The following is a 16036-nucleotide window of genomic DNA, read 5'->3' on the forward strand; positions in this document are numbered from 1 at the left end:
GTACAGTTGCTGGTTCTGGAGTAGCTCTATTTGTAACTTTTTGAGGACCCTCCATACTGTTCTCTAGATTGGCTGCACCAGCTTCCATTCCCACTAGCAGTGTACGAGGGCTCCCCTTCTCCACATCGTTACCAACACCGTTGCTTCCTATGTTGTTGATTTTAGCTATCCTGACAGATGTGAGGGGATACCTCGTGGTGGTTTTGATCTCCATTTCCCTGATGCCGAGTGAGGTTGAGCATCTTTTCATGTGTCTGTTGGCCATCTGGACATCTCCTTTGGAGAAATGTTTACTGAAGTGCTCAGCCCATTTAAAAAAAAAAGAGTCATCTTTTTGTTGTTGAGTTGTAAGAGTTCTTTATATAGAATTGGTTATATACTCTGTCTTGGTCTAGGTCCCTGCCCAGCTGTATATGGGAAGGATGAGCTTATCCTGGGCTTATCTGGAGCCCAATGGTCAGGCTGAACTGGGGTGAAGCCAGACGAAGGTTTGCAGTGTGTCCTCCAGCTCTCTGCCTTTGGCTGTTTCACTGAGTATCTTTATTAATTCACTGAGGGTGATTACAGCTAAATGTCTGCTTCTCAGCTGGGGAATAGGTGGGAGCCTATGAAGAAATTAGCAGAGAGGGTTTGTTCTTACTCAACAGAACCTCATGACTTAAGGCTTTCATGGTCCAGGGGACGTGGACGTGTGCTGCCCTCCAGGTAGTGGGGAGACCCCTGCTCTTCTGCAAGGGGGCACGTGTGTGGGAGCATCGGAAGTGGGGGGTCTATGAAGCCTGTCTTCAGGGAATAAAGTCAAGGAGACATCTGTGGGCATCTTGTGATGGTCCTGGGGGCCCTGCCTCTGGACAGGGGCCCATACAGCATGAATCTGTGCAGTTCTGGGACCACTTTAATGTTCTCAAATTGATTAGATTGCTACTCCCTCTGCATTTTTTCTCAGTTGTCCTTAGAAAAACCTCCAGTTTTTGTCCTTGGGCTGTGCTTCTCTCTGGGGGATCAGGAAAGGGATAGCTGTGGGCATAGGCCATGGCTCCAGCCTCTGCAGGCCAGGGGCAGGGCAGATTCTGAAAGGGTGCAGCAGGTGTGGAGCCCTGCAGGGGAGCGCGCTCTGGTTCCTTATCACTGGAGGTCAGACTCCCAGGTGACTTAGCTGGGTTGGAACAATGGGTCAGAATTAGGAAGAAAACTAAGTTTAAGGGGTGAGCAGAAGAAATATAGACTCATACATTTGATTTGAAAAGAGTGCACATGCAGGACATAGGGAACAGGCTGAAATGTCTCACAGGAAGGGGACTTGTGTATGGCTGTCAGTGTGACAAGGGCCATCTCAACATAAACAGGATGGAGATAAGGGCTGTTTAGATCAAGGGCTGTCTCAAATGGAGTCGCATGTCCATCGTGTGGGGCCACCACGTGATGAGGTACATAGTCGTGGGCACTAGAGTTTACTGAGCAGGGTGACAGGGACCCTGAAGGCCTAGAGATCAGTTTTGTGAGAGGTGGCTGAAAAAACTGGGAGGCAGGGCTGTGGTCTTTGACTTCACTATGTCAAGGGCCGCCATGAAGATGGACCACTAATTTCCTATTGCTGCTGTAACAGGTGACTGAAAATCTAGTGGCTTGTAACCACATAAACTTGTCTTATATTTCTAGAGGTCAGAGTGTCACTAGGGCAAAATCAGGGTGTCAGCAGAGCTGTGTTGCTTCTGAGGCCTCAGGGGTGAGTTCTGTTCCTTGTCTTTTCTGGCTTCCAGGGGCTTTCATCGGCTTCTGGTCCTATTCTGTCTGGAAAGCAGCATCCTTAACCCTCTGACCTCTGCCTGCATGTTCACATCTCCTCTCACTTACTAGCTTCCCTCTGCCCTTGTAAGGTCCCTTGTGATGACACGGACCCTCCTGGACAATCCAGAACAATATCCCCACCTCAAGGCCCTTAATTTAATCACACCTGCAAAGTCCCTTTTGCTATTGAGGGCAACACTCTCAAGTTCTGAGGGATTAGGCCCTGGGCATCTTTGGGGGTCATTGTTCTGTCTCCCACAAACAACAGAATGTCTGGTTTGGTTTTGTTTTCCTGTTTGTGGCTACAGAGATACCCTTGGTTATATACTCTGTCTTTGAGCAAGTGCTGGTCTAATAGGTGTAAATCACAGGGAGAGATGTTTTGAAGTGAGATGAAGCCCTGTGTCTCACAGTCTGGACTTTGTACAGCAGGGGAGGTGGGATCAGGAAGAGAAAAGGTCCTGCTGTCCTGGGGTCACTCAAGTGCAGATGACTTTGCTCAGAATGCTGGTTCAGCAGGATTTTCTGCATTGGGTGGGATGTCAAAGCCAATGGTAGAGATGTTCCCAATTTTAAGACGGTTACTTCTCTACAGAGTGGGTGTATCATTTTACTTGGTTCATGATTGAGATTAGAAAAGGCTTGTCTCATGACAGGATGAGACACAATAATGCCCAGAGTAACATCTCTGTGCGTCCTGCACCCCCTGCAAACACCAGCCAGGCTCGGCGCCCCCAGGTGCAGGCTCAGCACCCCAAGGTGCAGGCCAGGCTTCAGTGCCCTGATGTTAAGCGCCTCCAGGAGCAGCCCTTGGCCAACGACAAAGGGAAGTGGGTGAATAACGAACCCAGTTTCCTGGCTCTGGTAGTAGCGATGGGGAGCGCTCCAGACCTACTGCCCACAGTGACATCCTGCTGGTGAAAGCACCTGGCACTGGCCCCCTTCCTTTCCCACTTCCTACAGAGCTCCTGATGATAACCACCCAGTAAACCACCTGCTCTCAAACCTTAATCTCAAAATGTGCTTCTAGGGGACTCAGACTATGATAGAACAGGGGACTTGGGGGAAATAAACCCTCTTATGACAAGCAAGAATATGAACTAAGTTAAGTTTCCCTGCAGGCAGTCCTACCACTTCCAACTCAGAAATCTCCACCTGACAGCCCCATGCTTCTGCCCATTCTAGAGTCGGCAGCTGTCTTTCCCAGCAGAGGTCGAGTGCTGCGCTCGGTGCTCCACGGAGAAGAACCCCCCGAGGAGCCACACACCTGGCATTTGTCTGTGTCCTGGGAATGGAATTTTAGTGGTCACAAAGTTGGTTGGGGGGAAAGTGTGATGATCTTGATTTCTGAAGCTGGCTTTATTTCCTGACTCCCAAGTGCCCAGAGAGTGACTTCATTTCTTCCAGGGCAAGTTTCCTTTACCTGTCTGCTTACTGGGACTGCTGGCCTGATCTCAGCCCCTCTCTGAGTCCCTGTCTTGGAGATCCTGAGGTGTTCACCCCCATCATCTGTACCCCTGAGAAGCTGGCTTCCCCAGGTTGTGGGTACCAACCCCAGACCCTCCTGTTCCTTGTCACTCCTGGAGCAGGGGCTCAGCTACACTTGGTCAGCATCACCTTGTCCCTCCACTGCCCTCTCCCAGCAGTGGGGGCCTTCCCACATGGATCAGGGTGAGGATGGTGGCCGGTGGGTCAGTGCTGCCCACATTTATCACCCTTTAGTGCTCACACTCCTGTCTCCACCTCAGAAGCCCAGAGAAAAACTGCCTCAGTGGTCATGCAGTGACCCCAGTTCTCATGCCTAAATGGGCGTGGAGGTATGTCTGTGTATGTGCAGCGGGGTGGTGGACAGCAGAGCAGTGTGCCCTGCCTGTGGTCCCAGGAGTCACCTTCCAGCTCTGGGTGGCTTGAAAGCAGCAGACACTAGCAGTTGGCAGTGACTTCTCTGCATCTCATGCCCCTGAGGTGAGTCCAGTACAAAGAGCACAGGGTCAGAGTAGCACCTGGGGAATGTGCAGTGAGAACCATGTGCTACTGTGCAGAGCTGGCCTGGGGCCCTGGCTCGGGTGTTGGTGGGGAGCACGCCCAGCACAGAGCTGCACAGCCTCCCCCTCAGCCTTCGAAAGTGTGTGGCACACATGGTCCTCAGTTACCCTGCACTCGGGCTGTTGGTACATGCTCAGTGTGGGGCCCGTGGCAGATGGCGAGGTGGGCTCCCCAGTAGGTCTGGAGCGTGGGCTTCGGAGAGCGCTAATGTTTCTCAGATCTCCTCTGCAAAGAGCCAACTGTGGCAACACCGAAGCTCAGGCCAGGAAATGGAAACACACTGCCAGGTGGTGGGCCAGGCTGCTTCTTAATTAAGGAGCCTCCCAGCTTGCAGGCACCGGGTGTGGTTTGTAAATAGTTTGCGCACCTGCTGCGCCCACCCACGTGCTGTGGGAGTGCTCCTGCACTTTGAGCAAGGGCTGTCCAGGCCCCTGCACTCTGCTGGGAGCAGAAGTAGTCTCTGTCTCTGTTGGACATTTACAGAGTGCCAGGCACTTTGTCTGCATGTGTATTTACAACACAGCAACCCTGTCGGCCGGCGCTGCTGTCGAACCCACCTTACAGGGAGGAGCTGGTAAGCGCTCAGATCATGTTGTTAGACAAACCTGAATTCTGAGCCTTATTCGTGGTGGGTGTGGTAGGGCAGTTCTGTGTACCTCATGGTTTATTGAGAAGATTAAAGAAAATTATGTGGACAAAAATATTACAGTCTAGAATTTCCCAATTAGTGATGATTCAGTAAATGTTTGAATGCTTGCCGAGATGGTTAATTTTTTATGTCAACCTGACTAGGCCCTGGTACCCAGATACTTTGCCAAACATTATTCTGAATATTTCTGTGGAGGGTGTGTGTATGTATGTTTTAGATGAAATTAAGACTTAAATCAGTAGACTTTGAAACATTGATTATCCTCCATGAAGTGGGTGAGCCTTATCCAATCAGTTGAAGACCCTTATAGGAAAGACTCCCCTGCCCAGAAGGGGGAGGAATTCTGCTCACTGACTGTTTCTGGCTCAAGCTGAAACTCCCATGGGCCTGCAGCCTGCCGGCCTCACTTGCCAGATTTTAGACTTGCCAGCCGTCACAGTCACATGAGTCTGTTCCTTGAAATAAATTTCTCTCTCTGTATGCTTCCTGTTTGTTCTTTTTCTCTGGAGGATCCTGACTAAAACGCCGACGAGGAGGAGGATGTTTTAATAATGTGTGGTTTACCTATATGGACTAGCAGACACTTGTTAAAAAGAACAACTCACATCTGTATCTTCTGATCTAGAAAGATACTTGTTAAAAGACATTTCAGTTTCCTAAGTGCATGACTTCATTTTCAGTGGAAAAGAACACGGAAACATATGTGTTTGCATGTTTACAGGCACAGAGGAAGTGGGAGGGACACGGCATGCCACTGGCCATCACCCTGGGACAGTGACCCGGGCCACAGAGTGCTGCTGACAGGGAGGGAGATTGGCTTCTTTTTGTGCCTCATTGTTTGCTTTTGGCATATGTCATTTTTGTCATTAAAAGACAGCCAAGTGGATAAGCGTAATGTGAAAGATTGTTGACTTTGAATCCTTTTCCCAGCTGTGTCTGCAGGTGGTGAGGACAGCGTAGCTGAGTCTGCTTGCACTCCACACCCATCTGGGTTAGGGCCCCTCCTGCCTGGGGGAGCTGACTGGCACTGCCCTGAGCCTGCTCTGATTATAGGGCCTCGGCGACACAGCTCTGGATGAGTGTCCAGAGCCACACGTGGTGTTGGGGGATGCTCCTTCTGCAATTCTGGCCCTGGTTTCTGGGTGAGCTGGGTGGCCCATGGGTGCAGCTAGGGAAGCCAGGACTAAGCTCTTGTTGCTGGAGGGCAACATGCAGCAGTGAGCAGCTACCAGGGGTGAGTCGTGTCCTGGATGGTGAGAGGCTAGACGTGGCTATGTTCCACTCATGATGACTCAACTGGAAGTTCACCCAGTGGAGTGTTCTGGAAGCCTTGAGAGTGGGAAAGTCTGGTTGACATGGACTGGTGTTTTAACATTCCCAGGGAATGTCAAGCAGCTTGAAGTCCTTGCCTTTGATCCTTGTAAGGTCGGTGGCTCACTGCTGGAACTGACTGTTGGCTTGAGGGACTTAGGTGAGGCAATGCAGGTTTGCTCCTTCCACAGAGACTGGTTTCCCGCCCACATCCAATGCAGAGGGATGCCAGAAGGAAGTGAGCCCCCAACCACCTCCCAGGCCTGCCGCTTTGGGGCACTTTAGTCCAAAGGAGGTTCATCTGAAATAATATACAAGTGCGACCTGCAGACAAGGCCCTACCGCAGGGTCACAGTGAGGGAAGGGGCAAACAGAAGGTCCAGCATATATACCACCAAGAACGGGCTGTCCGTGGATCACACATCAGAACCAGCCGAGGATCTGGGGCCTGAGCCCACATGCCTGTGCCTTTTGAACCCTGGTTGAGAAGCCCCGTGACAGCTGTGAGGGTGGGTGTTGGTCCCGGCTGGCCTGAAATGCCAGATGCTTAGCCAGGAGGGGGAGCTGAGGCTAATGGTGGTCACCACATCAGGGGGGCCTGGTATCCTGCAGACCCAGAGACACTGGTTGTGGACAGGTGCCCCCTCCATGTGCCACACCTCATCCAGGTCTTATCTGTTTCTGAGGAGAGATGACAGCAACCACCTCCCTGCAGTGATGGCTTCTGTCCCAGAGAAGACAGCCCTGGGTGGCCGCTAGGGGCCATGGGCAGCTAAGATGCAGCTCTGAACCATTGCCGACCCCAGGGGAGGTCCAGCTGGGCCCCCTCCATCCGTCAGTGTGCAGAGGACTGCGGCTCATGCGGGCAGGAGCAGGGGCTGGGTGCCAGGAGCCCAGGGCAGTCCTCCCTGGCTCTGCCAGTAAGTGCTTTGAGGCTGCTCAGAAATGCCTCCGTGCCCTCTCCTGTCTGGGCCTTTCTTTCATTCTTTTTTTTTTTTTTTTTAAAGATTTATTTGTCTATTTTATGATAGAGAGAGAGAGAGAGAGAGGCAGAGACACAGGAGGAGGGAGAAGCAGGCTTCACGCCGGGAGCCCGATGCGTGACCCGATCCCGGGACTCCAGGTTCGCGCCCTGGGCCAAAGGCAGGCACTAAACCGCTGAGCCACCCAGGGATCCCCTGTCTGGGCCTTTCTAGAGCCCTGAGGGCATGAGGCCACAGGGGCTTCTCTGTTCCCTCGGGTCTCCACTGTCAGGATCCTCTAAGGTAAAGGACGTGGCCCCGGTCATGACATCCAGAGAACAGCTAGTCTCTGTAACAGTTGTAAATTCCAGAAGGATTAGGTGCTCATTGTAAACATGCAATGGACACAGAAGTCTGCAGAGTGGAGTCCCTTCTCCCCAATCCTGTCCCAGAGGCGGCAACAGCTAACAGTTTGGGGACGTTGTCGTAACTATCTCTATTGGAGTATCTGTTAAGCTGTGAGGTTTACCGATGGAAGGACTGCAGGTTTAACTAATATAGGACGGGATTGACTCAGAGTTGAGGCTTCTGACTGCTCTTCGCCTGAACACCTACCTCGGCCTCCTGGCCTCCTGGTTCCGAGTGGTGGTGGGCTCAGGTAGAGCGGCAGTCAGGAGTTGTGCTGGGGAAGTGCCTGCCACATCTCTCCACGGGGCTGGACTCACTGGCCGATGGGCTGGAGGCGCTGCCTGCCTAGCAGTTGTTTAGCTTCCAGGCTTAGGGTGGCCTTGGGCGCTGGCAGTCTGCTGTCCACGGCATGCTGTCTGCCCACAACTGTGCCTGTTCACACGGGTCCTTACCATGTTGATGTGGGTGGGTGGACACACGTGTGTGCTTGTGTGTGAGCCTCTGTGTATGTGTGTATGAGCACGTGTGCTGTCTCCGTGTCTGTGTCTTCTGGCCTGTGATGATGCTGACACAGCTGCCTGGAGAGGGGCAGAACCTGTCCTGCAGGGAGAGCCAGGCCCCAGAGGGGCTCTTCTGAGGGTGTGAGCTGCAAGCATGGTCCCCGGTGGGTAGTTCTGTCCTGCCTGCTCTGGGAGCCGGGCCCTGGACCTTCCTGGCCACCATCGCCTGTGTGCCCCATACCCAAACGTGGGGCTGGCATGCCGAGGCCCCTGCTGTCCCTGCTGTCCTGCTGCCTCCAGATACAGCAGGACCCAGATGCTCCATTTACTACTGCTTTTTTAAAAAACAAAACCGTACTGTTCATAGTACTTCTTGTTGTTTTTCCCCACTCAATATTTTGTGCACCTCTCTGCAAGTCAGGTTACATAGATGAACCTGCACTGTAATGGATGTTTTGTAGTCCAGAGAACGTGGGGCTGTCAGTTCTGTGTTTCTGCTACAGACACTTCTACCATGAACATTCTTGCTCATGCATCTTTTGGGCTGGCGCTTTTATTTCAGTTGGAGAGATTCCCAGAAGCAGCACTGCTCTTAGGTCAGAGGGACTCCATGTCTTCAACTTGAATAACTCCCACTAGATGGTTTTCCAGAATGGTTGAAATAAATCACGGCTCCACCGACAGGCTTTGTGAGTGCCCCTTTCTGCACACCCTGGCTGGTACTGTGTCTTATCAATCTTGTTACATTTGGAAGCTAAAAAGTAGGATCACATTTTTGGTTTCACTTGCATTTTCCTGAAAATTAATGAGCTTTTGCTTTCCTCCTAAACTCTACTCTGCTGTCTTGTGTTGATGTTGCCTGTGGGTTGGGTCATAGATAAAGCCAAAACGTGAAGACCTTTCAGAAGGTCAGAGAGCGTGGAGAAGACTGAGTGTATTCTAGATCATTCTCCAAGCCACGCGGGGGCTCTTGGTGCTGTCCCCCATGCACAGACGATAGGATGGGGCTGTCGTACAGAGAAGGGCCACTTACAGAAGTGGAATTGGGGTCGCCTTCTGCACATCAGAGCCAAGGAGGGACGGGTAGGCTTTTCAGGAGCTGCTGAATTCTTTATTTCTAGAGGGATGCAAGAGACCCCAGAAGACCATCTTTTGTTTCTTCATGCAGGACTGAGTGGTCTTTCCTCAGTGTCTGAGTCTAGTGGGGACACGGTGTGCTTACACATGTGACCGTGCACATACATCTTTGGTGCAAACACGATAGGGGCCGACAAGGTGTAGGGGAGTCTAACTTCGTGTTGTGGGGGGGCCTCCCCTGTAGGACAGTGTAAGATGAGCCTGTGGGATAAGCGGCAGTTGACCAGACCAAGGGATGTAGTGTTCAAGTGGAGGGCACAGCGTGTGTGGCTCCTTGGCTGGGGACATGCTGCTCAGCTCAGATTAGTGGACCGCTTGACCCCAGAGGATGCAAGCCTTCATTGGCCTGAACTCCACCTCCCTGAACTCTCAGCTGGGCTGGCTGAGAGCCTCTGTGCGGGAGTCCTAACAGCCTCGGTGGGGGCCCCAGGAGTGCTGTGGTAGAGAGGAAGCTGAAGTAAGCTTCTCGGGAGGAGGAGTCTATGCTGGGCTGTTGGTAGGCCCCAATGCCACCACAGAATCGTTATGGAAGGCATGAGGGCCTTTGTTTGGGCCTGGAGAAGGCAGTGTGACCATGGGGCCAGGACCCTGGGCAGCCTCCAGAAGCTGGAAGAGGCAAGAGACTGGTTGGCCAAGAGCCCCCAGAGAGCATGGCACTGGTGACACCTTGATTGTGAACCCCAGAGCTGTGAGGGGGCAGCTTACTGGGTGTTAAGCTGCCAGGTTTGTAGTGACCCATGAGTCGCCCCAGGGAACAAGTGCGTCTCCAAAAACAGGGATAAGAGAAGCCAAACCTTGGCTCCCTCTGAGCAGGGACCTCCTGTGGGATGGGCTGTGGCCCGGCTGGGGTCCACGTCCAGGGCAGAGGGGGTGCTGCCAGGAGCCCTGAACCTGGTGATAACAGGTTAACACAACAGCCTCTGCTCATTTGAGAGCCCGGCTACCCCCCTGGGAGTGGGCTTTGCCAGGCGCTGGGTTTGCAGGGATAGGTGTGTGGGCTTCTGGCCAGCGGGGACGGGGAAGGAAGTGGACGCAGAGGAGGAGCAGCTTGTGCTTCTTTTTTTTTTTTTTTTTTTTTAATTTTTATTTATTTGTGATAGTCACACAGAGAGAGAGAGAGAGAGAGAGAATGAGGCAGAGACACAGGCAGAGCGAGAAGCAGGCTCCATGCACCGGGAGCCCGACGTGGGATTCGATCCCGGGTCTCCAGGATCGCGCCCTGGGCCAAAGGCAGGCGCCAAACCGCTGCACCACCCAGGGATCCCAGCTTGTGCTTCTTGATTTCAACGCCTTTCCCACAGGCTCCACCTTTCCCAGCCACAAGGTGTTTGTTGCTTTCCTACTCAGATGCTGGTGGAGCCCTGGGGGTGGTGGGGAGGCTGCAGCAGGTGTAGACCACCTGGGCCACACAGCTGCCAGCTCATGCCCAGTGCTCACCCAGCTCCAGAGCTGCCGGGTGCTAAGCTCAAGCAAGTGCCACAGGAGGTGGGGTGTGTGCCTGCCTCGGGCCACACCTGTAGCCCACTTGTTTTGGCCTGCCCAGGAAGTAGCCTGCCCAGGAAAACACGTGTTGTTAGTTGTAGGGCTTCTGCCCATGGCAGGGCGAGGGGTGAGCTGAAGTGTGGCCCTCACCAGCCCCACAGCGGGCTCTGCAGCCCCTCCCTCACGTCAGGGTTCTGTCAGAGCCCCGGAGTCCCAAGGAGCAGAGCTGGGAACCTTGGACTGGGAGGAGGATGAGGACATGCCAGCATCTGGCCCCCGGATTTCCTGTAGACACACGCTTTTCTGCCCTCCTTTCCTCAGGGCTGGATTGTTCTTCCTCCGAGCACAGGCAAGTCCCTGTCTTCTTGAAGCCTTGGTTCTCCCGTCTGTAAACTGTAACAGGGATTAAAACTATCTCCTGTGTGAGGTTGCTATGGGATTCAGTCTGAAATGGGAAAGGGGACTTTGCTGTCCTTACCCCTTCATGAGGGTGCTACGTGGTCTGGACCAGGCTGAGAGTTCCCTGAGGGCACGCCCAGGATTCTCTCTTCTCTGCACTCCCCAGCAGAAGCCTTAGCACAGGCCCTGGAGCACCATGAGGCTCAGCAAACACAGAGCAAGGGGAGTTTGTGTGTGTGCTCTCTTTCATGACAGTTAACTCTTTCTGTGAGATGTAGTAACTGGACAGCTCGTGTCTCATTTAACCCTATCTACAGCCCCCTAAGTGGCTATCATGGCCCCCCTTTTACAGGGCAGGAAGTGGAAGTTCAGAGAGGTCAAGTAACTTGTTCAGAGTCACATAGCAGGCAAGTGGCAGAGCCAGGACTTGAAATTGAGACCGTTGCTTCAAAGCCCATGCATCTTCTGTGTACCAAGAGACACTTTGCCAGTGTCTCTTGGTCCTGTGCTTGAGGCTGCTGGATTCCAAGTCACTGGTACCAGATGACCAGTCGGGTCTGGGACATTGCACCCCAGCCCAGGAGTGATTCATGATGGGTAAACAGTGGGCACAACTTTGAGTTGGTTTCCCCCTAGAGATGTCACTGGTAGGTCACAAGCACTTGGAGCAGCTTTGCCTTGGGTGCCTTCAGAATCCTTCCCTGGGTGGTTGTGGTATGTGTCATTGCCTCCATGGTGGGGTCTGGGAGATCTCCCCCACGTCTCCTCCAGCCGCCTTGCTGGCCCAGGAGCAGCAGGACAATGCTGGCCCCACTTCACTCTGTGTTCTCAGGGGCCTAGGGTAGATGCTGTGGGACATGGAGGGCAAGTCCCCTGCTGCTGGGGGTCTGTAGGCTGGTCGCTCACCTGTTGCTCCTCTTCTAGAGGATTGCCCCCTGCAGAAGGACACCTCCCCCAGGGGCCTGCCCCCCTCCCGGGGCGATCTGCATCCCGTGATCGTGCCCCAGCTCAGTGGAGCTGCACAACGTGGTCCCGGCTCCAGAGCTGTGTGAGCACTTCTGCAGCTCAGCTTCTTTCCTCGCCCCCTGGCTATACTTCCCTCCCCTCCGCAGGGCTGGGCCCCCAATGATTAAGAGCTTCAGGATGGCTGTTCACCAACATAGGCCCCTGAGCATGAGCCGGCCTCAGGCAGACCCGCTGGTGGGGCAATGGCTGGCTTTGTGAGGTGCCACCTCCCCACGATGGAATGAGGCCCAGGGCCTGGAGCATGGAACACCAGAAGCAGCTATGTGAGGGTTGAAGCCCTGCTTCTCGGGAGGGAGTGACCTGAGAACCTTCTACCCTGTGGCATTCCGGCTGTTGGGCCGGCCCTGGGGAGCCCCTTGTTCTGGGCCCTTCTGCACAGCAGCATAAAGCAGGGGACAGCTTTGCCTGCTGTGGGAGAGTGAGGCTCCATCTTCCTTGGAGCCTCAGTGGTCAGAGCCTTTCAGGGGCAGTGAGCAGGTCTTGCCAAACCCTCCCAGGAGCCCAGGAGTAGGAAGGTTCACTTGGGGGGCCTGTGGTGGCTTCCTGACCTGGCGGAGTCTTGTGGGACTGATCTGCCTGCAGACAGATGGCTGCGGAGGGCAGGGGAACGTGTGGCCGCTGGCCAGTGGATAGCAAACTCCAGACCTGCTCTGGCTCTGGGAGAGCTCTGCATGGGGCCCAGGCTGTCAGAAGCCTGGCCTTTCCACTCCCACCATCCCCAGTACACTCTTTAGGGACTCAGGACTCAGATGCTGTGCTGTCTTCAAGAGCAGCCGGTTTCAGGAGCTCGACCTGGAGCCACAGCCAGGCTCGGGCCAGCCCAGGGTTGGAGGGTGGCTGTGAAACCTGGCCGGGGATGGGAACAGGTGCTGGGCCGCCTGTGTCCGGAGGCTCCTGCTCAAACTGCAGCTCCAGCATGCAGCTCCAGGCTCTGCTGGCGGCTGGGTGATGGGGGCAGGGCAGAGATGTGAATGTGTTTCCATGTCTTCACCTCCCATGTCACCCCAGACCCAAGGGCATCAGGGAGGGAGGCTCTGCAGGGGACACACAGAGGAGAGTGTGACTTGGTGACCTTGGGTGGCACTCCACAGTTTAATAAGCCCTTTACCACTGCTTTCTCCTCTTTGACCCTGACTAAGATCTCCAGGGTAAGATGATGATCCTTATTTTATCTCTAAGACCACCATAGGGCAGAAAGTTCCAGAACTTACCCAACTTTCCCTGCAGAAGGGCTTAGCCAAGGTTTGAACTGAGATAAGCCCAGTTCAAAAACCCACGCCAATGTAACTGCCCAGATGGGTGGTTCTCAGACAGGGTCACGCTCCCAGAATCCCTGGAGGGCACAGGAAACATGGATGGCTGGGCCCACAGTGGTCTCTGAGTCAGCAGGCCTGGGAAGGGACCAAGAATCTGCTTTTCTGACAGGTTTCCAGGTGATGCCGATACCTTTGAGAGCCCCCAGCCCAGAAACCCTTCCCTGTATTCAGAAAGGGGACTTGTAGGGACCTGCAGGATGCAGCAGCTCTAAGAAGTAAGAGTTCTCTTTGGCCCATATTGTAGACGAGGAGCTGTGGGCACAGAGGGAAAGTGCACAGGGTCACACACCCTATAGACAGCAGACTCGGGCTTGGTGCCCAGGTGGTGTGGCTCCAGAGTCCACCCTGACCTACAACCTCACTCTGCCTCTGGTGTGGAATCAATGCTGGCCTGGGTCTAGCCTCTGCCCACCACTTACTGGTCTAAAAATGACCTCTGGCCTGTCTGCTGACCTTTGAGCCTCTGTGTCCAGGTTCCTGAAATGGGGAGAGTAGTGGCACCTGCTCCATGGGATTCTCAGGATCATAGATGTTGACTTAAACAGGCCTGGAGGAAGGTGGGCATATAGCAGGTGCTCAGTAAGCATTAAGTAGGGCTGCAGAGGGGCTCAGCCTTCACCCTGGCACACACCGTTGGCCATGGGCACAGGGACGGCCGGGTGACCCCACACCCCATCTTCCAGTCTGGGTCCTGTGTTTCCCTCTCCTCTCCCAAGGGGACCTGGAGTTCTCAGCAGGAGCCTGGGATCCTGTTTCTGGCCAGACTTGGGCCATGGCAGCTTTGGAAGCAAGTTGCATCATGAAATCACAACTCACAGGCAGAACAAAGGAGCCCTGTGTTCTCACTATGAAGGTAAGCAGCGCCCATTGGTCTTTCTCCCATCCCTGGGCGCAGGCCAGGGGACCAAGCACCAAGCCGTCAGCTGGTGGGCAGCCCCACTTTCTGCGGTTCAGGGTGGAACAGGCTGATCTCAGTACACACCTACTGGCGGCTGTGCCACATTGCACTTGGCTGTGTGTTTCTGGGTTCCTCTTACCGCCCAGTGGGTATTCCTTGGTCCTGATGTGTGGGTGTTACTGAGTTGCATTTCTTGAGGTGCAGTTGAATGTAGATTCTGGAATTCCACAGATATGACATTGGGCCCAAGCCCGGCACGTCTGAGCTGTTTCTCAGCATTTACCACGTGCAGGACACCAGTCTAAGTGCTTTCTTTCTAACACATTCAGCGTCTGTATCAACCGTACGAGGTAGGTGCTGTTATTCTGTTTTAGAGAGAAATGAAGCAAAGAGAAGTTAAGTAATGTACACAGGCTCACACAGCCAGCAGAGCTGGAATTTGAACCTCAAGATACTGGCTCTAGATTTTATTTTTTATTATTTGGGGTGGTTCTATGTGCCTCTGTATGATAACTCCCTCAGTGTCACATAACCTCATGAAGCATGAATTATTCCTGTCCTCACTTATAGATGGGAATATTGAGTCTCAGAGACATCAGGCCTTTTCAAGATGACACAGAAGGGAGCAGAGCCTGACTGTAAAGGGCAGAAGGCTGTGTGGGTGGATTGACCATCCCCTCCATCACTAGCTGTGTGAGCCTTGGCCGGGGCATAGCTGTGTCTTACGGGATTGTCTGGGATCGATAACAGCATCCATCGCTCACTCTGAGAGCCTTACTGTAAACACCCCCCTCCTTACTTCAGCTGCTGCAGTAACCCTGATTCCATTGCATAGCCTCAGTTCTATGGTTGAGGTGGGGAGGCTGTGAAACTTGCCTCGGGTCACACGGTTGGAGCTCATCCCCTCCTGTAATGTTGGGCTGGCCCTGCTGTCCACTCTGACACAGAATGTGCTGGGAGTGACACCTTGGCAGTTCTGGGCTGGCCCCTGAGAGTCCATCTCACTTTCCTGGAATCCTGCCACCAAACTACAAGAGGTCCTGGCCATGCTGATAGAGATGAGGTGCCACCTGGCCTGCTGGCCATCTGCCCAGCGTGTGGGAGAGCAGTTCTTACCCGTCCCCCACAGCTAGCTGAGTGCATCTGTTCATGTGTCCCTGCCTGGTCACCCCACACTGGTGGGAAATGACATGTTACCCTGGTTTTGACCCCTGGGTTCTAGCAGTGGGCACTGAACCAGGGCCTCTGCTGGAAGCAGGACAGCAGGAGCTGGAAGGAGGGAGCATCCCTTGTTCACGCCGCATTCCCTGGGACGGGTGCATGGAACCATGTGCACTCGAGGAAGCTGTTGGTGAGTAGCTCCTGGTGAGGCTGATCTCATTGTGAGTATTTGATATCATAAGACCAGGGTTCCACTCTGGCTTTGCTGGTGAGGCTTTGTGACTCCTCACCTTGTGGGGCCTGACTTTCCCCATCCACAACTTGAGAATGTCTTCCCTCTTACCTGTGATTGCCATGGGGTTACAGGAAGCCTGTGTCAGCGCCCGAAATGCCATGGGGTCTGGTTAACAAAGCCATTTGGGCTGCTTGTTCACCTCCTCAACTATGGGGAGCCACAGCAGGTTTTAGAGGAGGGGATGCTGTCATTGAAACCACTTGTCACTGTTCAGTTTTCTGTGAGTGACCTGAAAGGTTCATAGCATGTCCTGAGGAAAGAGGCAGGGGCAGGGAGTGGGTGCTGTGAGGGCAGAGTGACAGCAGTCCCCACTGCTGGGGACACTGGCATTTGGTTAAATTCCAGTGGGTCTGCAGTCTGCTGGGAGCGGGGCTGGGTGTCCCGCCTCTCTCTCTGTACACATTTCTGGGTTCATTACAGAAGGATGGTTCAGGTACCTCCCCTGCACCTCGTTGTCCCAGAGTGGACGTCCAGGTCACCCAGAGGGCACCTGGCTTTCCAGCCCTACTCCGGGCAGTTGTAACTGAGGCCTCCAGGCACAGATGGAGGCAGGCACAGCCCATGAATGCCCTGCAGCCACACGCTGGGAGGTCGGATGTGGGCTGGTTGGAGCGGGTGCCAGGGCCAGCCCCACCTCGCAGAGGATGAGGCGTCCACA

The 16036-nt window shown here is 54.0% G+C and overlaps 1 long non-coding RNA gene across 7 annotated transcripts in view; it reads left to right on the top strand.

The window, feature by feature from the left end:
- LOC112669131 (uncharacterized) overlaps positions 1–16036 on the top strand; it is a 66206-nt gene that overhangs the window by 12137 nt on the left and 38033 nt on the right. For 3 of the 7 annotated variants that reach the window (XR_003142084.3, XR_007410715.1, XR_003142083.3), the window contains exons 3-5: positions 13741–13877; positions 14154–14272; positions 15145–15273. This is a non-coding gene — a long non-coding RNA (uncharacterized LOC112669131). Of the gene's footprint in view, positions 1–13133; positions 13240–13740; positions 13878–14153; positions 14273–15144; positions 15274–16036 lie in introns of all 7 variants that reach the window. The other 4 variants (XR_004815804.2, XR_003142087.3, XR_003142085.3 and 1 more) reach the window with 3 other exon arrangements.

Source organism: Canis lupus, chromosome 5 (genome assembly GCF_003254725.2).
Source record: "Canis lupus dingo isolate Sandy chromosome 5, ASM325472v2, whole genome shotgun sequence".
In the NCBI taxonomy this organism is placed as follows: domain Eukaryota; kingdom Metazoa; phylum Chordata; class Mammalia; order Carnivora; family Canidae; genus Canis; species Canis lupus.